Here is a 17,806-nt window from a genome sequence, read left to right on the forward strand (position 1 = left end):
ACAAATACTTGATAAATATTGACAATTCACACTTTCTAAATCCACTGTCTCTGCTTAGGGGTTCACTGTAAATCCCTCGGCCTAATCTGCCTCATTGGATTGTTGTGAGGAGACAATGGGGAGGGGAGCTCTTTGAGAAAATGCAGGATAAAAATACATATTTTAAAGTTTATGTTGAGAACCAACTTTCTGAAACACCTTTCAACTTCTTCCCAGGCACTATAAGGCTCCAATAATATTATAGCCATCACTTAAAATTACCTACAGATAGTTTCTTGTAAAATGTGTATACATTCTTGACCTCTTGAATGACAACCCACCAGTTGCCTTTTGACAGCAGTGTCACTGATCCATATTTGTTTAACAAGCCAGGGAGTAACAACGTAGCTTGCAAAATGCTTAACAAAGAACTTCCACAAAGGACTCAAAACCAAAAAGGATAGCGACCAACTAGTTTTTCTGCTAGTGAAGAAAGAAGGAAGGGATCCCCCTATGACCACTAAAAAAGAGTCTGCTGAGAGCAATGAGACTGCATGGACAAAATTCATGTGAGTTGGGACCTATAGTAAAGAGTGCAATTGGGTTAGAATGAATGAAGAAGCTCAAAGAACAGAGCCATGGAAAATTAAGCTAGCCACCAGCAGAGCAGACTTTTCATATCATCCTGTTTTACAAGTTAAGATTAAAAATTTACATGCCCTAGATTCATCAGTGGTATAAACTGTAAAACATCAGAAGTGGCAAATACGCTAAAGGTGAAAGATTTCTATGACTTCTTGTTATATATATATATATATTTATTATCATTACAGCATCTGAGCAAAATCACTTTGTAGAAAGGGTTTGTGAAAAGCCTGTTTTCAGTTAAAAGTTCATCCTTTTAAACCAGCCTTATCTGTTTTGCAAGGTAAACCTGACTTTGCAATAGTAATATCAGGCAGATAATTCTCTCGACTCGAGTGCCCGCTTTCTAGTTGAGTCTGAACAAAACACTTTTCTGCCTGAAGTCTACAAGAGTAACTAAACTATTACTTAAATGGTACCACATTTTTAAAAAAAATCTCAGTTGTTTAGTCTTCTTTCATTAGTCAAGCTACAAGCTATTAATAGCTGGAGATAAATTTTCAGTATAAAATTATTAGTTCACAAGAAAATACAACAGATGTATTACATGTCGCATGTCACAGGGAACACATTTTGAATCACCCGATGTGGTAACTATTACCACATGGTTAACCAATATTTTAAAAAAATCACCAGTTCCATGTGGTAAATCATTTCACTTTCATGACAAAATTACTCATTACATGATTATAGCTAGTACAGGAAATGATTTAATGAAGCCTCAGGATGGGAACCATGAAGTGTAAATTGACCCTGAGCTTAGACTAATTAGACTAAGCTGCTTCTCAGACAGACAAACTGATCCTGAGATTGTTTTGTACGGGCTGTACAGAAGACCAATTTCATCACTGGCATTATCTTTCCCATGGTGCTGTGAGGCTGCATCCTGAATGATGAGGCCTTCTCCAATTCTCAGCTTTGATCTGCCATGACATGATCTGCCGTACTTGCTCTGAGACTTCTAGGCCCTAACATGAATCGAGACATTACTAGTACACGTGCTAGAGCCTCTTGAGATCCAAGCAGGATTGGATGGCATATCTTACTTTTTCTGGCCTCTGTGCTATTTTTAAAATGTAGATTGAAAAGTATAACTGAAAAATGGGGTTTAAATCACATATTCAACTATACATGTATTGAATGTAGTGTGAGAATTCCTCAACACAGAGATAAACTGTACAGAGATTGTATGTGCATTTACTGGAGAATATATACATGGCTTCTGACTCTGAGAACATGTGTTGCTGACTTGGTAATATTTCTCATTATCTTACCACCATATTCCAGTGTGCGTTGCTAGTAGACATGGGCACGAACCACAAGAAAACGGAACCATATAGTTCATGGTTTGTGGCATTTTCACAAACCAGGAACCACAAACCCCCATAAACTGGGGTAAGTTCACGAACCAGTTTGTGGTTTATGGTTCGTGGGGTTTAAATGCCCCTTTCCAGCCACTTAGCAGTGGCAAGGAAAGGGGCATTTGATAGTTTAAAGAGCCCTTTCCTGCCACTTGCAAGCGGCATGTCCCTTTAAACTATCAGCTGGCAGGCGGGGGGATTCCCCCCCACTGCCTGCCAGCTGATGGTTTAAAGGGGCCTGCTGCATGCAAGCAGTAAGGCCATTTAAATGGCCCAAAGCCCCCCAGCCCCAGCCCCCCTGCAGTTCCGCAGCCTCCTCCCCCTCCTCCAGCTAGGGGCGAGAAGGCATTTTTGGCCTGTTTCACTGCTGCACAGGCCCACAGGGCAGTGGTGGAGGCCAAAAATGCTGTTTCCACCCCTCAAATGGCCAACGCAGGAAGGCCCTTTTCGGCATCCTCCGCTGGCCTGCGGACCCACACAGCAGCAGAGGAGGCTATAAACGCCTTCCCGCCCCTAGCTGGAGGAGGGGGAGGAAGCCACGGGTCTGCAGGGCAGCAGAGAAGGCTGGAACCACTGCTGCTGGGCCGTGGCCTCCACCACCCCAGCAGCAGAGCCAAGGTAAGTGGGGGCTGGGGCTGGGGTGGGGGGCTGGGGTGGGGTGGGGTGGGGGGCTGGGGCTGGGGTTTGTGGGCTTTGGGCTGTTTAAAGGGCCCTGCCGCTTGGAAGCGGCAGGAAAAGTTTAAATGGCCATTTTGGAAATGGCCATTTAAACTGCCCCTTTCCCTGCCACTTTGCAGAAACACAGAAAGGGGCATTGTCCTTTAAAACTAACCAAACGAACCAGTAGACCAGTTCGTGGAAGTTTGTGGAAATGTGGAAATGAACCACGAACCAGGCTGGTTTGTGAGGGGTTTTGTTTGTATTGAGGTTCATGCCCATCTGTAGTTGCTAGACCTTATCTGCTGGTGACCCAGAGAAGAATCAGGGCAAGTTGAAGTATGCTCGACAGCAAAAAAGAAAATGGACTCAGTCCTCCAAATAAGAGTTCTGCTCCTCTTGGTTAGCTGTAGACCAGAACTGGCGAACCAGTTTTAAGCCCTAGAAATTCCCAGCAGTTTCTATTATCAGCCAGTACAGTCCATATACAATCATTAATTTGAATCATCACACAAGGTAATCACATGGTAGCAAAGGCATAGGGTGAAGAACATATACAATACTCCCCCTACAGTGGAATATGAAGGAGGGACCTATAGAGAGTAGTCTTATGTGATATAATTAAAGAAGCGCTGTCAGCATACCAATGGTCAGTCACATTTTGAACAGGTGAAGAAATATTTTTTATTAACTGAAGAAAGGAATCAACTATACTTGATGATAACATTTTGACAGTCACAGCAAAAAATTATTTTCCCAAGTTTCCAGTAGAGTGATTTTTCAAAGGAGGGGATCCTATAGTAGATAAGCTTACAACTTACCACAGCAACTAAACCGGTCAGCTCCCTTCTAAAGAAAGGACAGGTTTATATAAAGAGAAGAACCTCTTAGGTCCAGTCCAAACAGGTCCAGTCCAAAGATACCAGGCATCAGAGCCATCTGTTGCCCCCGCCCCCACTGCAAGATATGCCTCAGTACTTATCAGTCTTCTTGTACTGAGTACAGATATTTAAGTAAAAATGTGTGTGTGCTTTCTATTGGAATAGCACATACATGCAGATATGCTTAGGTCAGGTTTTTTCTTTTTCCAGATAAAAGTGATTTATGTGATTTATACATGTGTGCAGCACTCACAGCTGTTGAGAGATACGTTTATCTAGAATTCTTTGAACAAACTGTCACTAAGAAGCAGAACTTCCAGGTTTGGGGCGTAACCTCTTTGCAAAGTTATCTACCCCTACCAGATCCTGTTGGGGAGAGGGGCTAAATATGGCACCCATTTTCAGTTATCTTGTGACAATCCCTCACACCCTGAGAAATCAAGGCAGGGCCAATAATTCAAATCATAAGTGCTTACGGACAAAAGCACAAGCGTATGTATCCAAACACACAATTCTGAAAACACTTGTGTCTTTGGCACTTGGAAGATGGAGCAATGGGTTCCACTGATTCTCCAACTACAGACTTCCCCTTTTTGACTCTCATGCTGACCCCCCCCCAAAAAAAAAACAAAAATTCAGAAGTCTCAATGGACTGCAGTAGGCGGGAGAAATGGGGAAGTCGCACTGCACAAAGTTTGCAGTCGGTTAGATTGTTTTTTTTAATGAAAACAATATGAGCAAACTGACACTATTTCTTTACAAAAGTAATCTAAGAAATTCAGGATAAAACTTTGATTTACATACAACAAAGCATGGATTTATTCATGTGTCCTTTCGTTGAGGGAGAAGAGCAGCTGGCTACTTGTGATGTGAACACATCTTGATTAACCAGGTAGCAGCAAAACTGCTGTGATACAACCATAATGCACACTACTGAAAAAAATGCAGTAAGACAGCTTGAAAGGCTGTGAGAAATATCTGGTGAAATCTCAAACACTGTGGCAGAACCCTGAGCTGGATTCCCAGTACTCAGTAGGTGGTCCTTCAGTGTTCTGATAGATTTTTCCCCCTTCCCATTACCAGCAGCTGGGGAATAAATTATGCAAAATAAACAAATATATTTGCATGTTGGCTTAATTCACTTGATGTTTAAACATAATATCTAGCACTCAATCATAAATATAATATGATTTACATAATTTATTTCATAATTTATACTGCTAACAGAATTTAGCTTTTCTTCGAGAAAGATCTGAATGTCCTTGGTATGTTTCGCCCTTTTAATAACAAAGCACACACAGCCGTTGAATGCTACTCATAGTTATTCAAAGGTGGCCAAACAGCTGAGAATATTGCAGAAAATCCCATGTATTGTGTCCGTGTTTCTAAGCTCTACTTTGCCATGACCTGAATCATCAGGCCTCAGAAGCTAAGCAGGATTGGCTTTGGTTAGTAATTGGATGGGAGACCTCCGAAGAAGACCAGGGTTGCTGTGTAGAAGCAGAAAATGACAAACTACCTTTCTTAGTCTCCTGCCTTGAAAAACCCAGCAGGGTCGGCATAAGTCAGCTGTAAGTTGACAGCACTTTCCACCACTGGCAAGCGCTACCTTAATTTATGTCAGGCATAAGGAGGACAGAGAGATGCTTCATGTTGGCCCATATTGATTCAGCTGAGGCATAATCAGGGCCGGCGCCAGAGGTTTTAGCGCCTGCGGCGGCGGGCGTGCACGCGCCCCACGGGAGGCGTGATGACGCCATCGCAGACGTCATCACGCACCACAAGGGGGCTGGGCTGCGCGGACCGCCGAGCGCAGAAGCTGCAGGCTGCTGCTGGAGCTGCGCGTGGAGGCTGATCCGTGCGCTGCCCCAGCAGCAGCTCACAGCTTCTGCGTTCGGCTGGGGCGGAGGAGCGCGCAGCGGAGCTGAGGTGGCTGGCTGCAGCAGTAGCTGTAGCCAGCCAGGCAGCCCCGTGCCGCCGCCGCCACATGCCCCAGTCGAGCGCAGAAGCTGCTGGCTGCTGCTGGAGCGGCGCGCGGAGGCTGCTCCATGCACCACCCCAGCAGCAGCTCACGGCTTCTGCGCCCGGCTGGGGTGGAGGAGCGCGCAGCTGAGCTGGCGTGGCTGGCTACAGCTGCTGCTGCAGCCAGCCAGCCAGCTCCGTGCTGCCGCCGCCGCGCGCCCCAGCTGGGCGCAGAAGCCGCGAGCCGCGGCTCGAGCGGCGCACAGAGGCTGCGCCTGGCTGAGGTGTGTGGCGGCGGCGGCGGCAGCAGCAAGGGGCTGGCTGGCTGCAGCAGTAGCTACAGGCGCCCCTGTCATGCCAGCTTCGCTGCACGCGCCTCTGCCCACCCGCTCCAGCGCCCCTCCAGTGCCCGCGCGCCCGAGGCCACCGCCTACCTGGCCTCCATGGGCGCGCCGGCCCTGGGCATAATCTTCCTAACCTGCAAATAAAATTCCCTTTTAACTTCCATAACATGCTTTAACTATCATTTAGCAACACATCCACATTGGCAAATAACAGTTTTTGGAACTAGCCAGAATAGCTCAAAACCATTCTTTTCAGGCAATCCAGACTAATCCAGAGCCAGTTTGGTGTAGTGGTTAAGAGCACGGGACTCTAATCTGGAGAGCTAGGTTTGATTCCCCACTCCTCCACGAAGCCAGCTGGGTGACCTTGGGCGAGTCACAGTTCTCTGGAGCTCTCTCAGCCCCACCCACCTCACAGGGTGATTGTTGTGGGGTAATAATAACACTTTGTAAACCACTCTGAGTGGGCATTAAAGTTGTCCTGAAGGGTGGTATATAAATTGAATGTTGTTGTTGTTGTTGTTGTTGTTGTTGTTGTTGTTGTTATTATTATTATTAACTCTGAACCTAATTAGCCCTGACGTAGACATACCACTAAATTATGACTCATGCAAACCCTGAAAGCAAGATGGGAATTTGCATGTGAGCAGGGCTTTTTTCTGGGAAAAGAGGAGGTGGAACTCAGTGGTGGAACTCAAGACCAGACAATGATGTCACTTTGGGTCAGCTGGAACAAGGGGGGTTAAGCTAAAATTGCCCTCGGCGAAAATGGTCACATGGCCGGTGGCCCCACCACCTGATCTCCAGACAGAAGGGAGTTTAGATTGCCCTCCACGCTGCTGAGCGGCGCGGAGGGCAATCTAAACTCCCCTCTGTCTGGAGATCAGGGGGCGGGGCCACCGGCCATGTGACCATTTTTAAGAGGAGCCAGAACTCCGTTCCACTGCGTTCCCACTGAAAAAAAAGCCCTGCATGTGAGAATGGGACAAGAGAAGTACACACAAGCCTGTGGCGCATTCCCAATCTCCATGGTTTGGCAACTGGAAACATTATGTTTCAGCTAACCCAACTCTAGATAGTTTTCTATAATTGTTAGTCCATGCTAAGATTCTTCAATAGTAAGGCTTCGTAAAGTAACGTATTTCAAGACATGAATTCTGACATACATCAGAGGGAGGCTTTCTAAGCCAGGGGAATATTACTTAAACCACTCTAGAGTTGTGACTTTGTCTTGACGAGAGCATTTGTAATCATTATCACAGTGTGGAATTGCATTTCTGAATAGTTTAGCTTTGACTGTGTATCCTATTTTTAAACATAACGAGCTTTACAGAGTTTGAAGATAGCATCTGCCTCTTAGAGCTGGGCCCCACTTCAAGTTCAAAGTCAGGCAAGTTTTAGCTAAGCAGACTGAAATAATTATTTTGTATTTGGCTCATACTCGTTTTCATAGTGTTGTTCATCCCAATAATCCTTGAATGTATGTAAAATCAATTTGAAAGCTGGTAGGAAATGCAAGTGACTTGATCAGAAAGCATTTTGTATACAACTAGTTGGGGTCTTTCTTAATAACAAAATGCAACTGTTCTACCTACAGTCACAGAAACAGCCACAGCAACTTTCTTTTCCAATTTGGCACCAGCTTCTTTGCCAAAGTTTGGCAGGGGCAGCCCACCCACTAGGCAGGCCAAGGCCTAGTGTACCAGAGGAATAGGGGACATCAGTGGCGACCCCGAGCAGCATTCCCAGCCCCAGCACTTCTGCAAAGGGCCTGTTCACCCCAGGGCCGGATCAGGGGGGGCAGGGGGTAGCCTGCCCCCAGCGCCACCAAAGAAGGGGTGCCAGGCATGGCTGCCAGCTCCCGGGAGCATGCCAGAGCTAGTGGCTTGCCGCGTGGGAGGCTGAGTGCAGGGTTGGGAGGCCCTTGCCTTGCCCCGTCGATGGGGCGGCTGGCTTGCCATGTGCACAGGACCTCCCAGCCCTACGTTCAGCCACATGCGTGGCAAGCCAGCCACCCCAGCACACGCTCACGCTGCCGCCAGCTCCATAGTGCACCTGAGGCCAGCTTGCCATGCATGCGGCATGCCTCCCACCCTGCATGCCTCCCTGCATGCCTCCCACACTGCATGATGTCATCACACAGTACCAGGAGAGTGTGCGCACTGTGTGCGTGTGTGGAGGGCCAAACAAGGGTTGCACCGGGTGCTGGCAACCCTAGATCCAGCCCTGGTTCACCCAGCCTGCATCCCCACTGCACCCCCACCCCATGAAGGAGGGAGGGAAGAGGAAGAAGCAGGGGGCCACCAGCTCTGCCACTCCCACCAGGCTCTCCACCCACCAGAACTGCAGCATGGCGATGCCTCCTTCTCTCTCATCCGAGTGTGTGCACTATGCACCAGTTTCTGGCACTGTGGCTTGGGGTGTGCCCAGGTCCATGTGCAGTGGTTCAGGGCATACCAAGGCCCAAGTACTCCCAGCTTGGGATGCCCCCAGACTTGTGCATGCCTCGCTAGGCTACAGTGGCTCAAGGAGGGCCTGCTGGGGTCACAGAGGCTTGATTCGTGGCATGTTTGCACAGCACACATCCAAGCCTCGTGGGGGGAGGTTACCCAACTTGTGGGACTGCCTGGCTAGCGGCCAGCCTAGAAGACCCTTGGGCCAGCCTCATCTCTGGGGATCTAGATAACGTAAACTGGATGCCTGGTGTAGATAAACTTGAAGGATTGGGCATTTATTCCCAGCAAGGGAACTCTTGAGTATTCCTGTTTAACCCAGTTGCACATTTGCATGCATAAAATAAAATAGATCCAGCCGTTTGGTGTGTCTGATAGAATTATAGCAGAAATACCTCCTCCTCCTCCTCCTCCTCTGGAACATCAACACTTTGGATAGGCAAAAAACGGTGTCCATGGCACAATAATAGAAGTCTGGGGATGTTGCGGCTGCAGGGTCATCTCATCAATCAGATCTTTTCACTGGGGGGCTGGTGGTGAACTGAGATTCATTTATTTATTTATATAAACATAGCCTGCTCTTTCCTCCAGTGGGGTCCACAGCAGCTTACCCTGTTCTTCTCTTCTCCCATTTACCCTCACAAGAAGAAATCTGTGAGGTAGGTTACGCTGAGAGAGAAGAGTAATTTGGAAGACTTTCCCCTTATTCATTGGCTGGCATGGAACCTTTTAAAGTTCTCGGTACCAGGGTGAAAACAGGCCATTTCCACACATTCTTCAAGGGACAGCCCACTCATGGAATATTGATTATTATTCTTCACTCCGATTTTTCTTCTGATTTCAAAGCAGTACCAGGCTGTGCTTCCGTTTTTTCAGCACCTTTTATGAGAATGCAGTTTCCTGCACTTACCTGCGCCCCCAAAAAGGCACCGAAAAAAGCCTAACAGCCTACTACCGCTTTGAAATCTGAGGCTTGTGGAGTGAAGAAGAAAAGCTATCCATTTAAGGATGTGTGGAAACGGCCATACTCTTTCTCCAGGCAATTTGTTGATCTGTGTTCTGCATTCTGACCTTTTTAGTTTTAGTTCTTTGTATGGCTAAGTTCCTAGTACTAGTTTGTAATATCTTCTGCCTTTCCTGTAGACAGCCATAGCGTGGAATCTTGTAATGGCAGTTAAGAGAAAACAGTACAGGGAAGTTTTGTTCGCTTGCTTGTTTGTTTTAAGTTGCAGCTACTATTGTAGAGGAGGCAGAAGCTCAAAATGTCCTATAAACGATAAACAGTAATATTGCATCTTTCTAATTTAAAATACGCTTTTGTATTTGATGAAACTTACGTCAAATGAGACAGCTTTCAACCCAATGGTGAGCAATACTAACGATGAAATCATGTGCTTTATTAACATCAAAGAATCAAAACTGCTATTCCAGATATTTATGCTAAACACCAGATGATGCTGACTCTCAGCTTCAAAACACTTCTGCCTGTATGCGGGAAAGCGATCTTGCAAGTTCCGTTTGGTCTGAAAGTTCTGCAAGAAGTTTGGAAACCTGTTGCTTTCACATTACTTGACATTATTTTCCAAAAACCTTTTCAACTGGGATTCTTCCTTGGGGCGAAGCTTTTCATGCAGAATGAATCATGCCTGCTTTTGCAGGAGGGATTCCTTTCTGGATTCCATACAAGGCACACATTATCTATTTACATTTGGATCCCGTACAGGAAGGAATTATCAAGTTCATTAACTCTAAACAACACCAGCCCTCCCAAATTAGGGCAGATTTACAAGTAACCTTCTGGGTTCGGTACAGAAAAAATAATAAAGTTATTATTCAAGGGGAAGGGACAGGGAGTGAGCTGTTGATTCAGCACAGGATACTCTTATTAAAGGAAATCCCAGAAATAAAATTAAACTTGTACTGACATGAAATAGATCAAATACCTTACAAAGGTCGGGGTGTGTTCAGTTTTTATGCTTTAGATACACAAAGAAACAAATACAGAGTCAATGATACGACTAGGCTTCCCATAAAGAGATTATATGCAACAAATAGGAAACCTTGAACTATAATTACCATAGTCCTGTATCTGCTAATCTGCAACAGGGCATTGGGGCAAGAGGGTAAACAGAATGCTGACTGCATTTCCAGATGTTACAAAGCAGAATGTTCTGAATCTAAGAAGCAAACGCCAGAAATGAAGTTTGGAATAGTGTAGGATCGCCAACAAAGAGTGGAGGTGTCTGGAATGTGGGAACGCAATCAGGGTTTTGACTGCATGAATTGCATTCTCCAGGCTTCAGAGAGATGTATTTACATTACGATAGAGTGGCATGGGAGTTCGGCATGGAGTTTTTGCCCACTATGGTGCTGCAATGATTGGGAAAAGTACATGTGTTGAACTTCTTCCTAGTGATTACAGGCAACTGTATCCAGTGTGGGTTAGTTCTGTGGTTCTCAGACCGTGGGTTGGGACCCAAAAGTGGATCATCGTGTCTTTCTCAGAGATGAGAGGCAAGGTCAGAAAAGATAAGGGGAAACAGGGTGATGCGGAAAGAAGGAACTCTGGGAGGCATGATGGGAAATGTATATTTGTTTCTGCATAATGTTTGAAATTTTATTTGGAGAAGGGTATTGTTTGCAAGTGGATCCCAAAAACTACAGTAAGTTTAGAAGTAGGTCTTGAAAACTAGAGTCAGTTTACCAGTTTGTTGCGCTTCAAAATGTCTGAGAGCCACTGGGTTAGTAGATGCCAATACTATGAAATAAAAGTGCCCTCAGAGCCACCGTGTACATTTTGTGTATGTGAATGCTTTTCGTCAGTAGAGGGTCAAGCTCATAACAACAGTTCTGCTGGATCACACCCAAAGTCCACTTTGTCTAGGATCCTCTCTCCCACAGTGGGCAATCAGAGGCCTCTGGGAAGCCATGGATAGGGCATTTATTATTTATTTATTTTTTATTTATTTATTTGATTCGACTTTTAGCCTGCCCTCCCCACAAGAAGGCTCAAGGCGGGTCACAACAAGCATAAAACAATGGGTATAAATACATTTAAAACTATAAAAACCAATAAAAAACACACCATCATACAATGTAAGTGTGGATGACTGGGAAAGGCAATGGCAAACCACCCCGTAAAAAGTCTGCCAAGAAAATGTGATGCGACATCCCCCCATGGGTCAGTAATGACTCGGTGCTTGCACAGGGGACTACCTTTACCTTACCTTTTACCCTACAATGTAAATTACAGTTTCCCAAAATTGCAGCTCATTCTATTCACTCCTGCCAGAACTGTGCAGGGGAGGGGGTTCAGCTGTTCCAGTCACACTGTGGCTTCTTATGGGGGATAAGATATCTATACAACCCTCCCTTAACAGGAGACCAGTCAGGAGGCTTATCAAATGGACATGAGACCAGCCTCAACCATATAACTGGCAGAACATCTCAGTCTTGCAGGCCCGCTGAAAGGATAAAAGATCTTGAAGTCAATTACCCGCATTCAAAAAGCACTTTCATAGCCTAATCCTAAAGTAGTTAAATTGGAAGTCAGCCACTAAGGTTGTTGAAACTTCTGTTTTTTTCCGTAGTGGCCCCAATCCATGGGTTTAAGTATCCAGAGATCGGGGCCACTTGGTTATTAGTAAATAAGATGGGAGGGTCAAGGTTGTGTCTGCTGGCCCCATCCCAGCCTATTGTGTATTGAAGGTATGATACATATATGAGCTCAGGTACATATACTAAAAGGTATATGAGCACTCAGTGTTCAAGGTACATACAGATGTTCCAGTGTAAGGTACCTTAAATGACTGGAGACCAGTAGGCATAATCCTAATCCTCCATCCATGCCTGCATGTCCATAGCATTTCCACAGGTCTCCAAGAACAAGCTCAGTGTCAGCCTGGATCCCATTCCATGGTTACATCTTCATAATCAAACCTATGTGTGAGGATTACTACTTATCATATAATTTTAAAGCTCTGTATTTCTTTCCGAACCTTGTCTCCACCTCTGCTGTTAAACTTCTATCTCAGCTTCTAAAAATTCACATTCTGTAAGTCCTATTTTCTTAATACTACTAGAATCTCCTGAGCCATCTTCACAGTCTACTCACCCAACATTTTTGCCACTGCCTGTTCCAGCGCATTACCTATCTTGTCCTGTTCTCTGGAAAACAGCTTTCCTAATTAAACAGACCTTGTTTAGGTTTTTAAAAGCCCTTTTAAAAAATAACCTTATAAAAACTACTTTGTTTGTCAACATTCTGGCTGATCCTTTCCCCTCAAAAGCTAAACCGTTTGTTAACATTCTATGACACAGAGCTCACAAGTGATAGGTGACTGCCAGTTTACAGCCTGTTATATAAAACTGAGATTTCCACAGGAATTAAGTCCCTTATAGAAGTATGAACTTGATCCTCCAAACATGCCATCCTCCCTCGCCTTCTGAAGTTATGGACTCCCAGGTGGTCTGTACCATGTTACATTAGTGAATGTGTAATTTGGTTCTTAGCCACAGGCAGCAAAGATAGAAGAATTTCTAAAAACAAAAGGGCCTTGTTGAAGCCTTTGCTTTGTACTAAGGAAGCCAACACAAATTCAGGTTATTGTGCCTGTTTTGAAGTTTTAATGTAAGGGGGAGATTCTGAAAATAAGTCTTTGAACCTTAGACATAGTGATGAAACATTCCTTAAGTTGTAATTAATGGAATAGATGGTGAGATCCAGTGCGATGTAGTGGTTAGAGTGCCGGGATATAATCTGGGAGACTTAGAGCCAAACTACAAGTGACGTCTTACACAGGTTGGACACTAGTCGGCTTCCCTCAAGTTTTGATGGGAAATGTAGGCATCCTGGTCTTGCAGCTGTAATGGAGAGCCAAGCTGTAAAACCAGGGCGCCTACATTTCCCATCAAAACTTGAGGGAAGCCGACTAGTGTCCAACCTGTGTAAGATGTCACTTGTAGTTTGGCTCTCAGTTTCAAATCCCCTACCTCTTTGCCATGGAAGCTCGCTGGATAACCTTGGATCAGTCACATACTTTCAGACTAACCTACCTCGCAAGGTTGTGAAGATAAAATGGAGAAGGGTAGAATGTTGTCTACCACATTAAGTCCCCATTGGGGAGAAAAGTAGAGTATAAATGAAGCAAGTAAATAAATCTTCTCCTGTAAAAAGGACTAAGACCCATCCCTCAGGCAATACAAGCAGTCCCGCTGCAAACTTCTGTACCATGAAGGCAAATGTTTTGTTAGTAAATCAAACATGATTGTGTAAGTCACAAAATGGCATTTACATGATAAGATGTCTGATGACAACCAAGCATGTTTTGCTCTTGTACCCAGAAGTAGATGGAAGGAAATCATCCAAAACAAAATTATTTGAAAGGACTCCAAGTTACACATTCCAGTGGCATAAGCAAGCTTCCTTTAATTATGATGGATTTATACATTTCAGGGTAAGGTCATCAACATATGATGTCATTCTGATGAAGATTTGTTTGCTCCCACGGATAAATAGGAGTTGATTTCAACACATAACTTCCATGAGATAGACTTATGCCATTCAAAAAGTGACTTCACAAAGTTATTCAGTGAGTCTTCTATATATTCACAGATGATGATGATGTGATGATGATGATTACAACCAACAACATTCAATTTATATACCGCCCTTCAGGACAACTTAATACCCACTCAGAATGGTTTACAAAGTATGTTATTATTATCCCTGCAACAACCACCCTGTGAGGTAGGTGGGGCTGAGAGACCCAAGCTGTGACTGACCCAAGGTCACCCAGGTGGCTTCAAGCGGAGGAGTGGGGAATCAAACTCAGCTCTCCAGATTATAGCCCCACACTGTTAACCACTACATCAAACTGTACATATCATAAACATGTAGATATGGTTATCTACCCTGGATTCTTTGGTGTATGGTAACTTTAAAAAAGTTATTAAGTTAAGTAACACACAAAATGTCATGCATTAGTGAAAAATCTGGCTGTGTCTAGATTAGTATCTTTACTGGGCTTTTCCCTCCATATCTTTAGAGGTCATTTTGTACATATCTATGTATGGAATTGGAAGAGTTACTGAGCCAGCCAAAGACAAAACTGAAGTGCTTTATGTACTGCCTATGTGGCAAATGCCACACCCACTGGAAGAAAGATTTCTCTCATTTTTTGCAAAACTGCCTGCCCATTTATCCTTCACGCTTGACGCTTGCTTCACAGTAAATATTTGGGATAATCTTGTAAAAAAAACGTTCTCAGTTTCTTCATGCTTGCAGCCCCTGCATTGGCTCCCCCCCATTCCTCACCCCCAAATTACTCTCTCGGTTGTTCTGTCCCCTGTTATTCCATTCTATATGGTTTGTGGGCACCTCCATGGCAGGGAGCAAAAATAAAGTTTAGATCTTGGCATCCAATGTACTTATTTCATTGAGATGCTGTCAGAGCTGCATGCTATTACTTTTTCATGAAGAAAAACAACAGAAGATCTGTTCCCACTAAAAAACATGAGAAGAAGGCACAATGAAAGGTCTCTTCAGAGGAAATTTACAAATCTATACCATGAGAGTCTACTTTGAGTGAGAAGGGCGGGGGGGGGGGGAAGAGTTGTACTTGTAACAGTGGAACGATAGTGGCAGAAACTCTCCCCCACCCACAAATTAATACACAGAAAGTCTTCCTGACAGAAGAACTGGAATATAAGAACTAAATTATGCCATCTCCATGCTGGGGCTTGTTAATGTAAATGCTGACTTGTCCACACAAAGAGATGGTTTCTGTTTACTTTTTTTCTGCTATGTAATATTCAAAAGCCTTCACTGTGTCTCCTTGCAACATAAAGTGCACAATTCAGTCTGTGCAACTTGGATTAGCATATGGCCTTTCTCTCATTTTCCTTGTTCCCAGATTTGTTCAGGCTAAAACAACTCCCACTTTCCCCAGAAGTTCAAAATGTGTGTTTGATTCTTAAGCCTGGGCAATGCACGGAGTCTCTTCATATTTTTGTAAACCCAAAATGCTGAACACTATAGATAGGTCCTTTTCTTTCCTCAGGTTAGCATTCTAGTCTTAATAAGAGATATTGTGTGGTACCATGACTAGAGAGTCATAGTTCAGATGTGAGAATATCTGATTCCATTCAGCTATGGCTCTTCATATGAACTTTCGTTAGTCATTCCATCTGCCTAATCTACTTGCCAAATCTACCTTCTGAAGCCAGGGCAGACCTTCCTAGACGCTAGGCATTCTTTACCTTTGGAAGCCCCACCTCGCATCATATCAAACATACTAAAATGCACCCACATCCCACATTAAATATAGGACGTTTTCACATACCCAAAGCCTCTGGAAGATCACGCGAAACCCACGGCCTGAAGCATCTTCCTAGCACAATTTCCCGGCACGATCCCGTTTAATGGCATGATTTCTGAGATCATCGCGCCATTAAAGGAGGATCATGCCGGGATACTGTGCTAGGAAGACGCTTCCTGCCATGAGTTTTGCGCGATCTTCCGGAGGCTTACGAGTACATGTAGAAATGGCCATAATTTTTTGCTGAAAAAAACTGAAACGATTTTTATCATTTTGATTTTGAAATTATCCAGCTATGAGAAACTCGTTTAATTTACGATTGGCTCTGATTATGTGAGAAATGACATTTGAAGACATTATATGGGATTTTGCTCACAAAATAGTTACAAAGTTAACATAATTTGTATTTATGAGTTTTAATTTTAGGTTTTGTTAAGAATAAATTATCCATTTTGTTCTTGTGAATTAAACTTTATTACATTTATATATACCTGTATAAGAATTGGGTTGACTTGCAGTTGACTAGTTGAACCAAAGCTACATTTTGTAGACATTTAATTAAACATTTATTAATTTTCATTTTGCAGTTTTCATATTTTGGAGCTAATAATTTTTTTTCAGGTCTCCAACATTTCCATAGGGCCTTCAAAAGCTCATAGGCCTGAGGCACTATGTCTATACTGCCTGATGGATATTTTGTTTGTTTAGTCTGTCTTTCTTACTGAGACTCAAGGCGGATTACACAGTGTGAGTCAGTACAGTCAGGGGCGGTACAAGGGTTTTCGGCGCTTGCGGCTGGCCTGCTGGGTGCTCCCCCCCCCCCGCGCGTGCAAGCATGCGTGCACCGGCCTGCATGATGACATCACGTGTGACGTCATCGTGGGAGCACGTGCGCTACCGCTGGCCCAATCGCTGCGGTGGGCGGCTGTGATGGTGCGCAGGTGGCCTCCGAGCTCTCCTGCTCGGTTGCCTGCGCTGCCTCAGATGCCTGCCCGTGGTGGTTGCGCCCAGCCGGGGGCTTGTGCTAGCGGTGGTGGCGGCACGGGAGGGATAGGAGGCTGCTGCTCTGTGGCGCGTGCTCCCGCCCCCCGCATCTCCTCCGGCGCTCCCTCCGGCACCCCGCGCCTGAGGCCACCGCCTACCTGGCCTCAATGGGCACGCCGGCCCTGAGTACAGTCAATATCAAAGACATTTCAGTGAACATGTAAAGGGTGTATACATGCAAGTTTGCAAAGATTTAAACACCAGCAGAAATCCAATACAGAGCTGAAGAAATATTGGAACGGATCATAAGCAATTCTACAACTGACATATTAAACAACACAGGAACTACATAGTAGGATTATACTTATAACAATAGTAGAAAAGTCTATGGTTCCTCAATATTTACAACAATAGTAAAGACTGTGGTCCTTCCTTTCCCCTTTACTGATGGACTCCCTATTCTCCCTATTCTCTCTTGACACCACTTATAGTACAGGCCTCCTATCTGAGTAAAATGCCCTTTTGAATAATTCAGTTTTGCATTGTTTCTAGAAGGCCAGAAGAGTAGGAAATTTCCTAACCTCCTCAGGTGGACCATTCCATGAAATGGGAGCCACCATAGAGAATGCACATGTACGGGCAGCTGCTCATTTTGACCATGTGCAAGGTGGCACCTACAGAAGGCCCTGTTCAGATGAGCAAAGATGCCATGGTGGAACTCAGGGAGAAAGAGAGCCAGTTTGGTAGGAGCGACGGGGCTCTAATCTGGAGAACCGGGTTTGATCCCCCACTCCTCTGCTTGACCTTGGGTCAGTCACAGCTCTTTCAGAGCTCTCTCAGCCCCACCCACCTCACAGGGTGTTTTGTTGTGGGGATAATAATGACATACTTTGTAAACTGCTCTGAGTGGGCATTAAGTTGTCCTGAAGGGCGGTACATAAATCAAATGTTGTTGTTATAAAACAAAGAATATTACACTATTTAAAAGCAGGAATGGCCTTTGACCCTGGGGCTATGATGTCACAGTTCTGAAGATCAGGCTGTATCCATTCTGTTTTTTCCAGCAAAAAACTGCAAAGGCATCACAGCTAATTGTCTGTTCTTGAGACTGATATAATGGCCCTGTGTGAAGTTCACAGGATAACTTTAGGCCAGTCAACTTCCCTCACAGGTTGTGAGAATAAAAGGAGGGAAGAGACAAAAAATTAAGGAGAGGAGCCT

The sequence above is a fragment of the Eublepharis macularius genome, chromosome 9 (genome assembly GCF_028583425.1).
Source record: "Eublepharis macularius isolate TG4126 chromosome 9, MPM_Emac_v1.0, whole genome shotgun sequence".
Lineage (NCBI taxonomy): Eukaryota > Metazoa > Chordata > Lepidosauria > Squamata > Eublepharidae > Eublepharis > Eublepharis macularius.